At 50.3% G+C, this 16760-nt stretch overlaps 1 protein-coding gene across 2 annotated transcripts in view; it reads right to left on the bottom strand.

Annotated features, from left to right (window-relative positions):
* The window catches only part of Vdr (vitamin D receptor), a 52770-nt gene extending 36031 nt beyond the window's left edge, over positions 1-16739 (bottom strand). The window contains exons 1-2 of one of the 2 annotated variants that reach the window (XM_040753894.1): positions 16651-16704; positions 14796-15100 (exon numbers count right to left, since the gene is read on the bottom strand). The gene's annotated coding sequence lies outside the window, so the exon portion shown is untranslated. Of the gene's footprint in view, positions 1-14795; positions 15101-16650 lie in introns of both variants that reach the window. The other variant, XM_005067160.4, reaches the window with a different exon arrangement.
* Positions 16740-16760: the final 21 nt, after the last annotated feature.

The following is a 16760-nucleotide window of genomic DNA, read 5'->3' as shown; positions in this document are numbered from 1 at the left end:
TCCCTCAGATAAGCCCACCGTACACACCTTAGATGATGCACTCATCTTAAAATGCCAACGAACAGGAAGAACATAATGCCCTGTGAACAGTACGACCCCATGCAACTGAATGAGAAAAGGGTATAATGCCCTGTGAACAGTACGACCCCATGCAACTGAATGAGAAAAGGGTATAATGCCCTGTGAACAGTACGACCCCATGCAACTGAATGAGAAAAGGGTATAATGCCCTGTGAACAGTACGACCCCATGCACCCCCAAATACTGAATGAGAGCTCAGGAGAGGCACCTTCAGCCAGCTTGGGAACCAGAGATCAAAACTTGCCTTTTTATTGGTTGACACTGGCTCACGGCTCCTGCTCCTTTTAGAAGAAAATGAGAAACTGCGTCATTTCCCACAGAGGAGAGAATTTTTCCTAACACGCACATCCACAGGGAGAGCCTCACGTTGGGCCCCTCAGGGGTAAGTAGGCCTATGTGGCTGCAAAAACTGCACGTGGACTTCTGTGCACATGCGCATTTCTTCATTCTTTCTCCTCACCCCCATCTTCCTGTGCCCAGGATGAGCTCTGTTCGTCCCTTCTAACTTTTCACTTGTCTCTTCATTTGAGCATGTCAAGCGTAGAGACATCAGGGCCAACCACGGCAACACACTTCTTCTGTCTGCACCATTTGCGCTCTATACCCACTTTCTGTGTCTAGAACAATTTCAGCATTATCTCCCAGAAGAAACTGAGGCAGGAGGAGGGCAGGAAAACGAGGGAGGGAGAAGGTGTACTGGACGAGCAAACGGCACCTAAATTACCCCTTGTTTCGCTGTCCGCCCTCCTCAGCTCAGTGCTGAAAGGCGACCCATCACGATCTGACCCAAACATCTTAGTTCTCTTCTAGAACATGCCGGTCAGTTTTCCTGATAGAGAGCCACAGTTCATGGCAATCCACTCTCTTTGGGTGAAGCCCTGCTTAGAAAGTTCATTATGCAAAGAAGCCACGCAGCTTCCAATGGCCGTGCTGGGCCAGCTCCTCTCAGATGAGCCCAGTAAGTCGTTCTCTCTGGGGCTTTTGAGGGGAGGGCTTGAAGGGGCCACCACATGGGGTCATTGTGCAAAGTAAAGAGATTTTTCTGCCACCAGTCAGCAAACTGTCATAAAGTAAAAGACCTGCAGTATCGTGGTGTGAATGGAGTAGCGGGAAGCGAAAGGAAGGACACTCGAGATGCATTTCATTTTCATTGACGCAAGGTTTGCTCGTGTAAGCTGTGTCTGCCTCCATGGCCTTCCCAAGGGAGAGGGCATGGTGGGACTCTGCCTGTGGCTGCCTGTGCTCCAACCAGGACTGTCTGCTGCCCCACCCTCAGTGCCACAGCACTACGACATGCACATTTATTATGCTTACCAAATCTACTTAGCCACTAACGGAATAATAGTAAATTCAGTCGCTGATGGCCCCGGCGATTGACAGGAAGGAGTTTACCATTTGGGGCGGTTCTTAATCAGCCATCTGGGAGATAAACATCCCTGAGACCCGTCATGGACCAGTACCCTATAGCATCAGGGGCTAGAGAGTCATGCCATAGAAACTGGACTACAAATTCCCATTTCTCAAGAATCTCTCGGCTAACTGTCCCATCACCTTTGGGTGTACAAGCAGTGTCTTAAAGCCAGGCAACATTCAGAGCTAGGAGCCCCCAGGCGATGGGGAAGGAGGCCCATGGTTTACTCAGATGGATTTCCACTTCTTATCAGCAACAATTATTCCTGCAAGCTGCTTTTTTTCCAGTGGAAACTCTGCCCTCAGCTTTGTCAACAAGATTTCTGGGCCGATTACTGCTCTCCAGGTAACAGGCAGGAGGCCCCATCATTGCTGGAAAGCGTGGGCTGCCTGGGCGGCTGGCGGAGCACAAGGGGAGCCAGTCCTGTCACAAGGCGCAAGGTCAATCTCTCGGGTTAGACATCTGAGGAAACTGAGGGTCTCAGAAGGAAAGTGGCTTATCTGAGGCTACATGACAAGAAAGTGTGCTTCCTCACCACCACCCTGACTGAGTCCTAGGAAATCTAACTGCGAGCCTGAGCAACTCCCCAAGAGACTACGGGGTAGAGAGAAATGAGCCATAGGATGGCTGTCATTCTTTGAAGGTCGCTGTGGGAAGGCCCCTGCAAAAGCCCTGACAGAATGTTGTGACCATTTAATGTCATCCCCTCTTGGACAGCAAATACAGAGAAACAGAAGGGTGGCTGAGGTCTACTCTCTTCCTACATGTCCAGCTCTTGGATTCAGCCCTCATAGACAATGAGCGGGGGAGTCAATATAGCTAGAAGGCATTTAGATGAACATGGGGAACACCTGACCTGATCTTTTACAACTCTAGCTGGGCCTTCCTGGGATATTAGGATGGGCACTGCTAAGGGGTATCAGGTAGGTATACATAAAAATTGGGGGGGACGCCGGGCTGTGGTGGTGCACACCTTTAATCCCAGCACTCGGGAGGCAGAGGCAGGCGGATCTCTGTGAGTTCGAGGCCGGGCTGGACCGACAGCCTCCAAAACAATACAGAGAAACCCTGTCTCATAAAACCAAAAAAAAAAAAAAAAGTTGAGGGGACAAGGGAGTTATTTGCTCAGTGATTTGGAGACCAAGGAATAAAATTTGGGACAACCCCAAGAATACAGGCAAATTCAGACTCCTGTGAGGACCCAACTCTGATATTGTTGAAACAGTTGATAGCTAAATGGAGCTTTATTTTTGAAAAGCCCCTGTAGAGAGTATCTGTTTCTTCTTGTAAGACATCCCCTGGCCCAGCTTTTGGCACACTCCATACCTCTCTCCAGGCTGAACCATCCAATGTTCTGGAAGCTGGCTCACTTGAGCTCAGAAAGCTAGCTCCGTGGCCCACCTCTCCTTGCCCTAGCTGACCCTGGTCAGGTTTATTTTTCATACTTCCCTCCTGAGACCAATGTCATTCATCTCTCAGTCACTCAGATTCTACCTGTGTCAGGTGACAGGTCAGCACTCCAGGTCATGTGAGCTCTAAGACACTGGTGGTCCCTGGCATTAGATCTCATTTGCAACCAGCTGGACACCTTCCAATCACTGTCCCTCAGTGTCCTTCCCTGGTTCCTCGTCCACTAATAGTGACATGGCACTACTTGAACATCAGGGCTGCTGTGATGAGCTTAAGAGACCCCTGAGAAGCCATCCTCACAGAACTGTGTATGTTAGATTAGCCATTAGAAGGAGAAGAGCTACAAGTTCAGGACTGAGGAGGAAAGGAAGCCTGTGTTCCATCCTAAACTCTCCATCCTGGGTATTGCTCAGGGTGTACATTTGCAGAGCCACAAAAATAACTAGTCAGTCTATCCATTCACCATGGCTTGCAAAACACTGGCTTCTCAGAGTGGAGGAAAATGAATCATTTTTATTCTCTCTCCAGGTGAGCAGAGAAACTGGCCTACATGTCTTGACTCCCTCCATAAAGAAGATAAAGCCTGTGGCTTCCCAGTTGCCACTAATTACTAACCCTTGACCTGTCCCCTTTCATGCCCCTGTCCTCCCCACCGAGGAACTGAAATCATGGCAGTCTCCCCGTTGTCCCCCACTGTTATCAGAACACTGGCGACCCATCACTGTGTGTAGGAACACAGGAGAAGGCAGGTGTTGGGAGCTGGAGCTGGGGGGGGGGTGAGAGATGTAGCACCCTGAAATCCTGGCTGCCTCAGCTCCTGCAAGGTCCTGTAAGAGGACCTGATCCAGGCTGTGGTGGGGCCTTCACTGGCTTTTCCATTCATTCTGGGTGGGACAGGTTCTGAGGCCTGCACTGCAATCAGTGAAGGGCTCTGGGCTTCTCTGAGACAAGCAGGCTTGGCAAGGTCCAGTTCCATAAGAGCCAATTTACTATAAGGTGTCTTCTGTATTTTCTGGGTCCTTAGTGAGGAGAGATGTCCCCATGTGCTCCTGAAACTTCAAGTCCTAGGCCGGGTGGGAGGGTCTCAGGCTTAAAGGGCACAACAGTCACCCCAAGCAACGCCGGCTGCTCCCCGGATTTTGATTAGAGTGACGTCTCCCTGGGATACCTCCCCATACCTTTGATTTGCTCAGACTTTTGTCACTCTGTATAGAACTGTGTAGATACCTCTGGGGGACCCATTAGAAGACAAGGGGGCAATAGCATTTCTTCTGGTCTCACAGTGGTGTTAGCTTCTGTTACCTAATGTTTGTACCGAGGACTGAATCTAGAGCCTTGAGCATACCAGGCAAGCATTCCACCCCTGAGCTATTTCCTTAGCTGCTACCCGACCTTTGGTGTGACCTCTGCCTAGCCCTAGGCACCGACTCCAAGGCAAAGCTGGAACTAGAAGCTGGAGGTATATGGCGAGTAAGACGTTGCTTTGGCCTTCTTGAAGCTTACAGTCCACAGGGGATGACAAACAGGACCCCTCGATTTAGTGTGACACATGCTATGATGCAGGTAAGCACCAGAGAGGACAAAAACATATAGGGGAGCCCCTGGGCGCATCCCCATCGGATGTAGACTAGAAGTCATAGGGGAATTCTCATAGAGCCATTAGTCACTGAGCTACAAGGGTGAGGCAGAGGCCAACACACACACACACACACACACACACACACACACACACACACACACACACCTTTACAGGAGAAGATGGAGAGAACAAATGTTTTAACCAGGGCAGATGGAAGCCAATGAACAACGCAGTTCTCACGTCACCAGCCAATTCTTCTCCCAAGTTGCCTCCGGAGGCAAGACACGGTTTCTGGGCACAGTAAGAGCAGATACCACCCAGGTTCCAGATCTCCAAATCTACCTTTGCCTGACCACTCAAGCCACTTCCTTGTTGCCAGGTGTCACTTGAAGGAAGGGGACTGGGTGCAAAAACACACGGCACTCACAAACCACTTACATCATGGATGGGGTGGCCAGCCCTATCTTTGCATAGGCATATGCCTACCCATATTGAGATCAGATATCCAAACTCACTGGTGCCCTTACCCTTAAAGCTCTAGTGGACAATAATGCCATTATTAATTATTAATTACCATTACCATTATTAATAGTATCAGGCCAAATACTATCGAAGGGTTCTTCCTCAGAGCCAGGGGGTAAGGGGGTTGGTAAGAAAGGTTAATCTGTGGGTCTCTAAAGGAATGGCTTTCCTCTCTCCTGGTAGGTAGCAACCTGTTGTCCACAAGCAGGGACCTAAGCACAAGGTGGCCCACGCCATTTTCCTCCTGGACACGCCCGTACTACACAGAACTCCCTGTGTCTTCCAACTTGCCAGAAAAAGCAGATACCCTGGAGAAGGGATGTGAAGGGGCAAAGGAAAGCCTCCTGCACCCAGGGCCCTCCCCGTGCCTGTTGTCCCTTGGAGCAGAGAGGTGGGGACCGTTGTCAATGGTGACCAGTCTACTGTCTTCAAGGAAAGCCTCCTGCACCCAGGGCCCTCCCCATGCCTGTTGTCCCTTGGAGCAGAGAGGTGGGGACCGTTGTCAATGGTGACCAGTCTACTGTCTTCCCTACCTGGGCTGGCTCTACTGTATCAGCTGGAGCTGCTGCCTGCTGAGCAACCAGTGTGCAGCTTTCCAGGCGACGCCAGTGGCCACGGCCCTTCCTGCCCCTGGGAGTAGAGGTGGTGGCCTCGCGCCCACCGCTTCCCCTTCTGTCCCAGGACTCCTGCTCACCTGAAAAACATCTCTGTAGCTGGTTCTTCAGGAGGCCTGGATTGAAGTTTAACAGAGACAAAAATAATTCTCTTGAGTGAGCTATTTTCTGCCTAGCTTTTGGAATAATAGCTCACGGTGACAGGGGGTGGGGGTGGAAGCTGGCCATGGGCCACCACCCCCAAAGGTCCTTCCACGTGCCCACCTCCTGCTCCCCCTGGAACCAGGCTTTGAAGAGAGGCACTCAGTCATTACTGTCTATCGCCACCTGTCACCACCTATGGTCCCAAGGTGGGAAGCGAAGGTCAGATCTTGTGGGAGCCGGGGTGGAAAGTCTCCAGGCATAGCTCCTCCTGATCTTTGAATGGGAAGAAGAAAAACACTGCTACTTCACTGAGCCTCAAGTTAAACTATACACGTCTCGCAAGACCATTGAATCGGCTGAGATAAAAACATTTCCAAATGTGTTATAAAAATCATCCCACTCCCGAGAAACGCTAGCTGCTACTTTACTATGATTCTCCCAGATACTGAAGAGGAGAAGGAATACATTGAGGGGCAGGGCGGAAGCTAAGAAAGGCACATGACCGACTCTCAGCTGGCTCCTAGGAGCACCAAATCCCACCTGGAAGAACCAAGTGCAGAGCAGGGGTTGGGAGTGTAGCTCAGCGGTGGACCACGGAGGCCCAGGTTCAATTCCCAGCATCACACACAGGCACAGAGGTCGCTTGGAGTGCCTGCTGAGCCTGGCTTCCTAACTAAGCTCCAGTGCTTTCTGGGTCTTGTTTTGCTTTTCCCTATGACCCTTTCTTGAACTGTTAGCTCCTTGTGGTTTTGGTTTTGTTTGTTTGGGATGGGGTCTTATGTAGCCCCACCCTGCCCCAAAGTCTCTGCATCGCTAAGGATGGCCTTGAACTTCTGATCCTCCTGCTTTTGTTTCCCAAGTGTTGGGAGTACAGGTGGGGGCCACCAAACCCAGTTTATGCCACGTTAGGGAGTCAAACCCTTGTGTCCACTGGGCAAGAACTCTACCGCCTGAACCACACCCTTAGCCTTGTCAGCTTCTTTCTTATTTCTCTTAATGACTTTTCCCCTAAGGCTCACGGGAGAATCACCAACGGGAGAGACAATATATGGGAGGCTGAAAGAGAGGGAGGAGGAAACTGGAGGACAGGAGGGACTTCATGTGTGAGCTGAATGCTTTCTGAGTCACTCACCACAGACAGTGGTTCTATGGAAGGAAAGGAAAGATTCTTCTGAGAGGCTTTCTTTCCCCTGTCTTACTCTGAGGCACTTACACACTAACATAAAGTAGCAGAGGATAGCATGGAGATCTGGGGCCTCAGGAGGTCATGTGTTCTGATGGCTAACCCCATCTCCAACAGAGAGTACACACCTGCCCTCCCCCAACTCCAAGACAGGGTTTCTTTGTATAGCCTTGGCTATCCTAGAACTACCTCTGTAGACCAGGCTGGCCTCAAACTCACAGAGATCCGCTTGCAGCCACTGTCGCCCGAGAGAGTACATATCTTAATAATTCATTATTGGTATTTAAGACCAGACAGATTTCATCTGATATAAAGTGCTTGCCATGCCTAAGGACCCAAGTTTGGATCCTTAGCACCCATGTAAAAGCCAGAATGGTGGAGAGAAGATAGGAGGATCTCTGGGGCTTTCTGGTCAACCAGCTGGTTTAGTCAAATTGATGAGCTCCAGGTTCAGTAAGAGGTAACACCTCATCAAAAAAGGTGTAGGGAGCAGGCAGTGCTGGCGCACACCTTTAATCCCAGTGCTCAGGAGGCAGAGGCAGGCAGATCTCTGTGAGTTTAAAGCCAGCCAGGTCTACAGGGAGAGTTCCAGGACAGCCACCAATACAGAGCAAAAAAACCAAACCAAACGAACAAATAAAAGGTGTAAAAATAAAATAACATTTCTCAAAGAAAAAAAAGGTGTAAAAAACGATAGAGAAAGACACCTGACACTGACTTCTGACCTACACAAGTGCTCACACACAACCCCATCCCTCACACCCACAATCCCATCCCTCATACACACAACCTCACACACACAGCCCCATCACTCACATGCAATCCCATCCCTTACATGCAATGGAGAGAAAAAGAGAGAGGAGGGGCAGGGAGAGGAAGGGAGGGGGATTTAACTTAAAAAACAAAATATTACCTGTCTAGAACGTTTAGCTTGCTATAAAAACTTAATTGGATCATGAGGCCACACTGGGCTGTAGCTCCAACAGCGTTTTTGCTAGCCTGAGGTGGGCCCCATCTATTTACATCAGCTCGAAGTCCTCCAAGTACCTCTCGTCTCACCCCTCCAGCATTACTCTCTGGTTTTGGCCCCTGTGCCAGCCCGCAGCGACAGAAGAGTCCTGAGGTCAGAATGACGCAGCTGGAAGACGGCTTCTGGAGCTGGCCTACCTGACCAGGCCCAAGTCCTGGCTCTACACTTGCTGCACTCACAATTGCCTGCACTCTCAGCTTCTGTTCCCCTATCTATGAAATGAAAAAAACAACAGTACACACCTCCTGTGTCACTGAGGAGTCCATGGGATAATTCATGCCAACTGCTTAGTCCTGTCTGGCACACAGCGCCTGCTCAATCAGTTCAGGTGCTGGTGCCCAGTGGGGACAATCACTGGGGAGGACTCACCCAAACTTCAGTCTGGCTTTTTAAAGATAATGCGCTCTTTCAATCGCTGTCCCTCACTGTTCCTTTTTACCTCAGCATACCCCCAAAAATGTATTTCTATGCAATAAGTGGCCTCCGAAGGACTCTGTGATGCATTAGGAACTCACTGCTGAGCCGGGACTCTTTGGTGATGGGATAGCAACAGAACACACAGTCACAGCACTGTCTGGTTCAAGATCTCCTCACCCAGGCCGGCCCTCAACTATTCAGGTATTTGGTATTCAAGGGGGTTCTGCTATGGATTTGACATTTTCTCTCTTCCCAGGATCAGAGCATCCTTATTAGGAGATACCCAACGTTGAGTGATCTCCCCTCACCCCGTTTCTCAGTCAGATCTCAGATGGAGTTCATTAGGATGGAATTTTACCTGAGGCAGCCCCTCCTCCACTCCCTCACTCTATGGCACCCAAGATGCGCATGTGCTTGCCAAATAGGCTGGGCAGAGGTAACTTCCCATCCCTGGCACAAGGCCGGAAATTCAGAACCATTTGGAACAAAGAACTCTGCCCTGGAGGTGTTTTCCAGCACCTCCCGGCCAGCTTGCAGCTGCCCTGCTCACCCCGCCAGGCCTCACTGGACATCTCGTTTCCAACCCTCATAACAAGAAGGGGAGGGGGGACTGAGCTGAATGACCTCTGCTACGGAAGAGAGAGCCACCATGTGACAAGGGCTTGTCTCAGTCCTAGAAAGGCCACAATGAAGTACTGGTTCTTTCACAGTAACTTAATGACTTAGGGCAGGAGAGCCAACCTCTTAATCCCTTTGAACCTCCATTTCCTCTTCATGAATCAGGGAGAGGCCTAAGTGAGAAAACGTATAAGAAACATTTAATAGAGTGCCTGGAATTTGGTAAGTTTTACTAACCTTTGGTTAATATGACTTTCAGCTATTATATAATACCGTAACCTCATAAGGGTCAAAGGTTGCTGTAGGGAGAGACACTGGGTGGAGTTGGGGGTGTAGGCAACATAGGGGGAAAGATAGGGAGGGCCTGGCAGCCAAGGTGAGTGAGGCTCAAGGCAGAGGTACTTGTCTGCCCTTGGAGCTGACAGGCACAGACTGGCTGGGGTAATTATAGAGTTGATGGCTAGGGTGGCCCATGCAACTGCCCAGCCAGCCACATTCTTTAGTTGGGTGGGTGGGCGGGCAGCTGACTGTTTATGTAGCTACCAGGATGCTGATCAGTTAGTAAAGGCTTTCCCTAGCATCCCCAGGCATGCTGAAAGCTTTTGGCTTTTCCCCTTCTCCCATGGCAACTTCTCTGTACCCTCATCTTAGCCCTCCAGCTACTTCCCACTTCAAACAAGACAAGACGGAAAGCTAAAGAGACAGGTCAGACTCTGAACAACTGACCAATGAAGAAATCTGTCTTGCCTGGAGCCTTAAGTATCCTTGAAACCCTATAGAAATCCCATCAAAGCCCCAGCCTCAGTGCTGTGATTAACTAATGCTTATAGCTCACATGGTCTCAATCCTTTTCTAAAAATGTAAGTCCAAGGAGAACATGTACTTCTCCCGAGCCACTTGACAAAAATGCAACCCAGCAGGTGTTAATTGAGCATCTAAGCATATCTGCTCAGTGCTAACATCATGCTCTGGGGAGAAGTGAAGAGTTGTGAAATTCTGGCAAGCTTGTAGACGTGGGTCCCTCATTCAGTGCTGGAGGAAGGCCAGAAAGATAAAGCTTCAACCACATCCAGAGGTCGGGCACAGACGTTACAGAATCAGGGTCCATCTGTCCACAGTGCCTCAGACTAGCACACCCATCAGCCAGAAACCAGGTCCCTGGGCTATGACAATAACCACAGTAGCTAAAAGGAGCTGTGGAAAGTTGTTTAGCACAACTCTGTAGTTTTTAGAGATGAAGTCGATACTGACTGTTGAAAACCCTGAGGAAGAATGGGACCTTCCAGGCAAACATAGAGTTCTGTGTGTACCAGCAACGTCATTCCTAGATGAACTAGGAAGCAAGCATATCACCATTTCATAGTAGCCCCAAACTGGAAAAAAGCCAGAGGACTTACCACAAGAGGGAGGACGTATGACATGTGGCGTTTTCACATTGGAACACTCATGTGTGTCAGTGTGGGAGAGCCTCATAAACACAGCTCCAGTTAAAGAGCATGTGACAGAGAGTGGTGTGTGAAAACCTCAAGGTCATGTAACCCTGTACCATACAGTGTTTCAAAACACACTTAGATGATAACTTATAAAGAAAACCAAGGAATAACAAGCCCAAATTTCCCTTGCACTGGGAAACGAGAGGGATGCTGGTAAACAGTTAGGTCAAGGGTGGTCAAGAGATCATATGGTTTGGAGAGAAGGCACAGAGAGCAGATTGCTTGCCCCCCAAAGCAGGAGGACCTCAGTTTGATCCTCGAGTGGCAGGGAATTTGTAATCCCAAACCAGGAGTTGCAAGGCTCACTGTCCACTCTAGCCTAATTGATGCGCTCCAGCCAATGAGAGTTGGACAGTGCTCCAGAGGGCAACACTTAGGTTGTCTTTTGGCCTACATGCCTGCCTACACAGACATACACAGACACACACCCTCATGCATGTGCACACATTAAAAAGTTTTTACATTTATTACTTACTATGTGTGCATGTGTGTGTTCATGTGTGCATGCACCACAATATGGATGTGGGTGTCAGAACAGCTTGTAGGAATCAATTCTCCCCTACTACCATGTGGGTTCTGGGGACTGAACTCAGATTGTCAGTCCTGACAGTAAGTGCCTTTACCCACTGAGCCTTCTTGTCAGCCCAGACACTCATATACTTTAAAAAGTTTAATTAGTTACTATAAATGCTCTGCTCCTAACTTAGGTGGTTAGCATGGTTGCATAATGTCTGTAAGAATATTATATAGTCTTGTATGATATGTTACTTCTCAATTAAAAAAACAAACAAACCAGAAAAGCAGCTGAAGAGCCTGAATCACAGAGTGCTCCCTCAGAATCACACTCAGCAGTGCTCCCAGCTCCCTTGTCTAGCACATGGCAGAATTCTCTCGAAGTCAGTTTACCAAATCTGCGTCTAGCCAGGTACTAGGACAGCCATTGCTGAGATCCCACAGAATCTTCTACAGTGTCTGGGTTTCTGTGCTATCAATTCGGAAACGACCATGGTCATCTTTCTATTTGCCGTTACATTCCCGGTGTCTCAGCCCATGTCCGCGGAATGGCACGAGAGCCCGCTCTGCGCCAGGCACTTGATTTTGCGCAGGAATTTGGAGGGATTAAGAAATTTGCCCAAGCTCACCAACTAGAAAGGTCAAAGCCAGAAACTCTGGCTCTGTTTCTTCTGCTCTTTGCAGCTGTTCACACAACCACGAACCCTCTAACCACATGCCAGGGGACATCATAGCATGTTAACACCAGGGGAAGCATGTAAATGAAAAGGTTCAGGCGCTCAGCCCAGGGCCTGCCTGGAGGCCGTCAGAACAGGCTAGAGTCCGTTTCTCCAGGTAAGAGAGCTGGGGTCAGGAGTCTAAAATGAGTGACCGGGACAGGGTGGAGGTAACTAAAGAAGACCTCAGATGGGCTGATGGGACAGTGGCCTTGAACTGGCTCACTTAGTATGCCACGGTGATGTGATTTAAATTGAAAGATGACTTCTCATTTCATTGTGTTCCAGGCCATCCAAGTCTTGCTGGATTCTGTGCAACTTCTGAATAACCTTGCATTTCTCAGGTTCTTTGATGCCTCTGAAACATGGTGTGTATCTAAGACCACAACAGAGGCGTCGAAGTTTAAAGGAGCCTTTTGAGACACTACCATCCCCAGAGCAACCTCAGGTCAGCCTGTTCAAACTAGTTAGTAAACCTAACCCTACAACTCACAAACATTTATTATGTGCCTATAACATGCCAGTCACAGCACTAAGTGTCTGCAACTGCCCTGGGGATGCAGAGGTGTAGGACTCCCGGGGCTTCCTGGTGTGGTTTCAGCATCCTACAGACTTAGGTATCAGTCCTGATTCTCCTTTGCACGCTGCAGCTTCACCAAGCTTCAGTTTTCCCATCTCCAGAGAGGGCACAGGAGTCATTCCTTCTTCGCAAGGTAGAGTAGCAGGGCCAGGAAACTGTTTTTAAGGCCACAGAACAGCATTTGGTATCTAGTGCTCACTGTGTCACTGTTCCTGGAGTTATGGCCTCAGTACCAGCAGGTGGCACACACACTAGACCTGTCACCAGCAAAGGCTTGACAGCTTCACAGTGCCTGGAATGTCACACCATGCAGAACACCTCGAAGCTTCGGCTCGGCATCAGAAGGCCAGTGAGAGGCGGTAGCTTCCCAGGAACTGGTACTGAGTCCTGCCCAAACTCCACTTTCCCGCTGGTACAGCTGCTCACACCCTGCCAAGGACCAGGACTCTCCCCTGTGTAGAATGAGGACTTTGTGTGGCATCTGGTTCTGGGAACACTACTTAGTCTATTCTTTTGGCATGAGACCTGCAGGGCAGGTTTGTAGAAGCACGACACACACTCAGCCTTTCACCCTCTGCTTCTGCCTCTAGCCTCTGCCATGCGCCCACTAGCCACCCTGTCCTCCCCCAGCCAGCCTTGGGGGAGGTCTTACCCCCCACACATAGCCAGCCTGGGGGGAGGTCTCCCTGCCACCACCCTACACACAAGCAGGTGAGATTTCCAAAGAGGTCTCACTCACTCTTCATTTATGGTAATGAGACAGAATGGTTTCCTGCTTGCCAGAGTAGACAGTCACTCCACGGTCATGGAGGCTCCTCCACTCCATGTGCTACGCCCGAATCACTCCAACACTCAGCCTCTGCGGACTCTCCAGAGAGGCTGCCTGGAGTATCTGGACCACAAGGGCCCAGGACTCAAAAGGGAGGGCAGTTTCTCTTCCACATGTCACTACCACAGGATGCTGTCGCTGCCACCAACGCCTATAGCTTAGGTTGAGCAAGAGGTGTCTGTCCCCACCCTGGACCATTTGTCCAACAGCCAGAGATGAGAGACTCAAGTGCTTACATCCAAGGACATCAGTTCCATGCCCTGCTCAGCAGCTTCCCCGGGACTCTGCTTCCTATCTTGGTTGCCATTTCCCTGGATCTTGGGTCCAAGGGACCTGTGCCCGTTATCAACGTGGACAAGGTTTGACTGCCCTTCCCTTCCTGGCTGTGTATTCACTTTAGAGTGGAACTTCTTTGTGGGATTTGAGTCCCCAGAGGTCTGGGGAGCTGGGAGGACAAATGAAAGAGTCTATAGGAAGGGGGCAAAAGGAAGTGCAAGGTTGAGTCTTGGCTTCACTATACCCCAGCTCCCCTGGGGAAGCTGAAGAGGAGTTCACAGGCCTTTGTGTCCCTGTCTGAGCTAGGGGTGGCACAGGAAAATCCAAAGGCAAGGTCAGTCACAAGTGAGGGATGAAAGAATGTCACTTTGGTGGTGGGCTGGGTCTTGGGTCAGAGTGGCCAGGAGCAATTGTACCTTTAAGGAAGGTTCTGGAAATGACCGACTAGGGCTACCCTGAGAATTATGTGGCTCCACCCTCACCTCAGCCTTATGTGTCTCCCACCTGCCTTGTCCCTTAATCATTCTATGTGACCTCTCCTGGGTTTGGATGAGTAGATGTCCAGTTCACCCGGGTTTGGGTTTATGTCTTTGTATGGCCATGCACAAAACCCCCTTTAACTCATGAGCACCCCAGTTTGGATAGTAGATCATACAGTCACTAAGGAAGGTTAAGGACAGATCAGAGAGCAACAGCTAGAAGTGAGGTCCTGGTGGTCTAGAGCAGCTGCCAGACTGGCTTCAGCCATCAGAGCCTTCGACAGGACAGCAGAGGAGAGAGTGCCAAGGATGATGTTCCTCACGGAGCTCTCTTTGGAGGCAGAAGCTTGGTCTGCTGGGATCTGCTTGCTGACATCCCTTGGCAGCCTGGCACCATTCTGGGACACACGGGAGGCTCTTAATCAAATCTGGTTGTGTCCTTATTCCCTCTACCTGCATCCCAAACATCATAGCAGTGACAAGCAGAAGCTTGAGCCCTCTAATCCACCATCCAGCTACAAATCAGAATGTGACCCAGGTACCCTGGCCTTGCCGTTCTGCATAGACAGATGTTGATTGCAGCCAATTCCTGGGATGTAGGATAAAAAAAACTGAACAATAGACTTCTCCTGTTTTGGGTAACTTTTTGGTCTAGCCCACCAGACCTTAGGCCAGTGGTTCTCAACCTATGGGTCATGACCTCCACAGGGGTCACATATCGGGCATTCTGCATATCAGATATTTAAACTACAATTCATAACAGTAATGAAGTCGCAATGAAATTATTTTATGGTTGGAATCACTGGAACATGAGGAACTGTCTTAAAGGGTCGCAGCATTAGGAAAGTTGGGAACCACTGCCCTAGGCCTTCCTTTATTGAAGGCTTAGGCTTTGGATACCTGAACTCTGTGCTGAAGGCAGAGGCCAAGGGGGTCTTTGAGGCCTTTCAGAGGGGCTGGGTCCCTCAAAGAGACCATCAGTTCATAGTGGACAGGGGAGGGAGATGAGAAACCACATTACAGACAAGCAGAGCATCCTGAAACACAGGCACAGCCGGGACCTCCAGAATATACAGTCTTAAGATCGTATCTGGGGAAGCATAAGGGGTCAGCTGGGCTGTCTGGCTCTCTTCTTTTCTCTCCTTTCCAGTCCCTCCTCCGTCTTGGTCAGGAACCAAGTCCTAGCTGCTCAGGAACAGCCAAACCTAAAGCCAGAGCACAGAACGCGGATTGCTACCTCTCTGCAGTTTGAGGCAATGTCACTGTGTTGACCTCCCTAGGTTCTTCCCAAACAAGCTAGAAGCAGCTACTGGGCTACTTGCATGGCGGCCCAGGCTACCCATTTCTTGCTCAAGGGTCTCTAGTATCCAAAACAAAACCAGCAGAGGCTTTCACTCTTACTACCTCCTTTTCTGGCTGCATGCCAGTACTGAAAAGTGTTCCACAGAGATCCACACAGTTCTCTCCAGTGTTCAGCTGGGAAAGGAATTTTACATAGGTCCCCAAATGTAAAATAACCCTAGCTCACAGAGTTGAGGACCTAGGTCCTGACAACCTCCTCCCCTGCCTCTCAGAATCCACTCTTACTCCCTAGCCTGGGAAAAGCTTTGCTTGCCTTTTCTGCTCCTAGGCAAAATGGCTCTATAACACAGTAGAAGTGGAGCCAGGAGCTGGTAAGCCCACAGAACTGGGATGTACCTCCAATTCCAGAGAACAATCAAAGTCTCTTCCTGGTCATCTGGAATCATCCCATGGCCATCCAACAACCACTGCTGACCCCCACCCTCCCGTGTCCATGAAGAAGATGGCCTTCCCCAGGGCACTGGGGCAGAGCTGAACTCTGTCCAAGGGAACTTCTGCAATGCTCAGAAAATGCCTGCCCAACTGCTTGCCTGGGCTCTGGCCCCTCTGCTGCTACTGAGCCCAGACAGGAGGCTGACTCACTCACCACAAGGAGGAGCTGGAGGAGGAGGAGGAGCAGGAGGAGGAAGAGGAGTGTGGCCTAGGTTCAGAGAAGCAAGGCTCCCCCAGCACAGGCAGGCAGCCTCAGGTGGGTGACAGTGGTAGTGACCACGGTGGACCTGTATCACATGCAGTTCCCTTCCAAATACCCCCTCCGAATCTCCAAACAGAAACTATTTCTTAAAACCCCTTCCTCAATTTCCATGCTGGCTCCTGAGTCCCTCTGGACGTCTGTGGACAGGCTCTTCTGACAAAGAAATCCAGTACACTAAGTCTCAAAGCACCAGCTGCTTTCAAAAGTCAACAAAAGAAAACTCCATTTAAAAGACTCTACTCCACCATCACAGGTGATCACACATGGGCCCTACAGGTAATAAACAGGCTACACACACTCCACCCCCCAGAGACCTTAGCTACATCCACAGCCAATCACTCCCTTTCTTACTCCTCCATTCCACACCAGAGCGCCGGTCCGAGGAAGGAAACAAACGCTTGTTGCCGGATGAGTTGACCTGTCCTAGCGAAGGACTCCTGCGCTGAGTCGCCCGAGCATCGCGGACGTGGATGCCCCCTCGCCAACCTCGCACGAACTTCAGGTTTCTCAGACCTGGGTACCCTCTCAGAGTCCCAACCTCATGGCACCACACAGTCCGGATCTCAGTCGCCAACTTTCCTACCGAGACTTGGTCTCTAGTTCTTGACCCCGGGCACTAAGACCTCTAGACCCCGCACGCCCGCCCCTGGGTCTAACCCCTCACCCGTAATTCAGTTCCCGCTGCTCCCCGATCCTCACCTGGTTCCGCAGGTGGACACGCTGCCTGGCGCTCCCGAAGTTTGGGGGTTCGGCAGCTGCCTTTTGACAAGCAGAGACGACTCAGCACCTGGCCCCGCCTCTCAACGCCC

This window comes from Mesocricetus auratus, unplaced genomic scaffold (assembly GCF_017639785.1).
Source record: "Mesocricetus auratus isolate SY011 unplaced genomic scaffold, BCM_Maur_2.0 Super-Scaffold_100010, whole genome shotgun sequence".
Classification (NCBI taxonomy): Eukaryota; Metazoa; Chordata; class Mammalia; order Rodentia; family Cricetidae; genus Mesocricetus; species Mesocricetus auratus.
The sequence above is the reverse complement of the archived record's forward strand: the minus strand, read 5'-3'. Positions and strand labels throughout refer to the sequence as shown.